Source organism: Octopus sinensis, linkage group LG30, assembly GCF_006345805.1.
Source record: "Octopus sinensis linkage group LG30, ASM634580v1, whole genome shotgun sequence".
Classification (NCBI taxonomy): Eukaryota; Metazoa; Mollusca; class Cephalopoda; order Octopoda; family Octopodidae; genus Octopus; species Octopus sinensis.
Genome location: NC_043026.1, coordinates 8,753,197 through 8,757,216, shown reverse-complemented (window position 1 = coordinate 8,757,216; position 4,020 = coordinate 8,753,197).

Sequence of the window (4,020 nt, the reverse complement as noted above, 5' to 3'; positions counted from 1 at the left end):
CATTCTTTTAGCATTTATTTACATGTGAAAAATATATATTTATACACACATATATAAAATGATACTCATGATTGCACATTCAATATCTGTGTCTTTTTGTCTATATCTTTTCTATCTATATCTATCTCATTTGTCTGTCTAACTAGCTAGCTCTCTCTCTCTCTCTATATATATATATATGTATATAAAGTTAATCCAAACATGAAAGCACAAAAACGAAAAAAAAACCCAACAACGCAAGGACGTGAAACAAATATAGTATTATTGGACACTCAGGAAAGAAGGAGGGTTTAACGTTTCGAGCGGAGCTCTTTGTCGGAAACATAGGAGAAGGGAAGAAAGAGGGAAAAAAATTGCCAACGGTACACACGTGGTCACATTTTGAATATATGTATATATATATATCTCACTCACTCTTTTTTTTCACAAGTTTTTAATTGCTATTTACAGACAAAACTGAGTTTTACTGATAAGAGTAATTTCATAATTTACTGACGGAAGTAACTTCTTAAATTTGACTTCAATCTGTATACTTCATTAAATTTGCCTATAACTTCCTCATAAACTTTTGAGAAGTTTTTGTGTTTCTTAGTTGTTGACAGACTTACTGATTAAAGCAAGTTCATAATTTACTAACAGCAGTGAATTAAAATTTCAACTAAGTCCATACACTTAGTTAATTTTCCTTAAAGTTTCTTATTTACTTTTGCTATAGTTTTGTGTTTTTCTGTTGTTAACGGACATTAAATGATTATTAGGATGATGTGTGTATTTCGGTATTGTCAACATCGATCACATGATTAGTGTTGGACTAACTCTGTTGTAAAGATCAAATTGTCTTAATTAGCCAACTAGTGTTTGAGCAAGTGTCTTTATCCCAAAGCAGAAAAATTCTCTTCCTGCCCACTAGTTGTTGTTATATAAGGAATGGTTCCTCACTCTTTTAAGCAGAAAGAAGGAGGGGGAGAAAGAGATGAGATCACAACAAATGATGCTGCCCAACACACAGAACCAAACCATGAAGATGCTACAGAATTTCAACTGTGATACAACTCCCACTGTTCCAGATAGAGTTCGTTAAAACTTGCCAAACCTGTTACTTCACAATATGTAAGACATTTGCCATGTATTTTTATAAGGGGTTGTAATAAATAAATCGCATTGAATTTACGTGGTTCTTCTTGTCATTCTTTTGTATTCGGTAACTCCAGGCAGACAGACTAGACCAGTGAATGCATAACCAACACACAGGTACATCAAGATGAACCAGCCACAGTTAACTCAAGCGAAAATTATAACCAACACACTGTATATATATATATATATATATATATATATATATATATATATAATATAGGCGCAGGAGTGGCTGTGTGGTAAGTAGCTTGTTTACCAAGCACATGGTTCCGGGTTCAGTCCCACTGCGTGGCACCTTGGGCAGGCGTTTTCTACTATAGCCTCGGGCCGACCAAAGCCTTGTGAGTGGATTTGGTAGACGGAAACTGAAAGAAGCCCGTCGTATATATGTATATGTGTGTTTGTCCCATCCAACATCACTTGAGATCCGATGCTGGTGTGTTAATGTCCCCGTCACCTAGCGGTTCGGCAAAAGAGACCGATAGAATAAGTACTGGGCTTACAAAGAATAAGTCCCGGGGTCGATTTGCTCGACTAAAGGTGGTGCTCCAGCATGGCCGCAGTCAAATGACTAAAACGAGTAAAAGAGTATATATACGTATCTATATACATCTTTGTGTTTGTCTCTCAGTATTGCTTGACAACTGGTGGTGGTCTGTTTGCCTTCTCGTGACTTAGCTGTTCAGCAAAAGGGACTGACAGAATAAGCGCCAGGCTTAACAAAAAGACAAGTACTAGGGTGGATTTATTTGAATAAAATTTCTTTCAGTTGTTGCCCCAGCATGGCCACAGTCAAATGACTGAAACAAGTAAAAGATGAGAGAAACACACACCAACACAAACAAAGATGATGCAAGATTAACCGTTTCGTTACTGTATTTATTTTGAGATACTCTGAGTTTCTTTCAATTATTTTAAATATAACAAAGAAATTTGTAAAATAACTTAGTTATCAATTAAGCTAGTGTTAGGAATATAAATTGTGACTAAGGTTTGGTGGAAGATTTTAATTCAGAACTTACAAAAACAAGACATTTTACCACAGAGCCAGGGCCGGTTTTGGCCGAGTTAGTAACAAAAAGGTTAAGATCAACTGGATGAGGTTGGATATATGCTGAGCTGAATCTGTATTGAAGTGGACAAGAAGAAGAATATGGGGTACGGGTGGGAGGGTTCATGAGGGGTGCAGTTCTTTGGGTAAATGAAAATGGGTTGTGGTATTGAAACAATGGGAATGATATGAAAAAGGGAAGCAGTTTAATATTGGACCCGTTGAAGTGGGAGGGTAGAATACGGTTGAGAAGATTACAGCCCATGGCAGTGATGTGTGGTGATGAAGTTATTCCTATATACATAGTCATTATACACTACACCCATGTGTTTGTGTGTATGTATGTCTGTAAAAATCAAAATCTCTCATGGAAGCGTCATCCAACCAAAGTACAAATATATGGGAAATTACCACCTGTGTCATCTCTTGTGAAAGGTAGGAGAGTCCAGTTTGCTGGACATTGTTGTAGAGCTGAAAAAGAGGCAATTTCTGCTCTTCTCCTCTGGAAGCCATCTGCTCGCGGTACCAGAGGGCGCACACTCTCCTACCCTGATGTAATCTCCAGGGATACAGGCATCCAGCAACAGGACCTCCGTAATGCTATGATGGACCATGAAGTCTGGCGTAACATAGTAAATTCCATTGTCTCCACCATGTTCGAATGATGATGATGATGATATATATATATATATATATATATACATACATACATATCTCTTGTGAAAGGTAGAAGAGTCCAGTTTGCTGGACATTGTTGTAGAGCTGAAAACGAGGTAATTTCTACTCTTCTCCTTTGGAAGCCATCTACTCGCGATACCAGAGGGCGCACACTCTCCTACCCTGATGTAATCTCCAGGGATACAGGCATCCAGCAACAGGACCTCCGTGATGCTATGATGGACCGTGAAGTCTGGCGTAGCATGGTAAATTCCATTGTCTCGACCACGGTCAAACAATGATGATAATGATGCAATTGATATGAGATTTGTAACTGGAACAAGTATCTCTACCAACAAAGCTGTGAAAATCTGCAAACAATTGTTAGAGGAGGACATTGATATCCCAGCTCGTAGATACCCTTACCCCCACCCATAACCCTAACCCTAACTCAACCCTAACCCTAAAACAGATTAAAATGCAATAGATCGATACTAGGGTCATAATTATTGGTGGACACTAAATAGGGAATGGTTTTGTTATCCAGCTATGTTTACAAGTGACCCCTCAGTTTATGGCCACAGAGTATCTTTTTTCTCATTAATAACAGGGATATTTTCATATGACACCGCCAGAAAATGTTTACGTCAGAAATTGAATTCACCTCAATAGACGTCATTGATTGGTTGAAATTGCCGAAATGCAAGAAATTTAACAACAAATAGCTTACAAACTACAGAATTTTCTCAAGGAAGCCAAGAGAAAAAGATGTTTTATAAATACATTCTACAAGTATACGAAGTTTAAAAGTGTTTAGTTACAAAGAAATTATTTTAAAAATCTGCCGGTCAAAGCGAAAAGATCCAAAATTTCATTTAAAAAACCATTTTCCTGAAAGTTTACACCCGTTGCCCTTTTTTAGTTCGTTTCTATTTCGTTAATATTGTAAACGTTAGCCTGGGTTTTCTGGGGTTTTTTTCCTTCAGAACAAATTCCAAAGCAGTCGTAATCTACACCATCTTTGGCGTATGTATTGAAAATTTCATTAAAAATTTTTCTCTGAAAGTTATAAAGAAAGAAACCCGAGGGAGGTACAATTGTGTAGGTATTCCCAAATTCCTGTATGGTCCACTTTGCCTTTCACCTTTTTGTTGGGGGGGGGGTTCAATAAATTA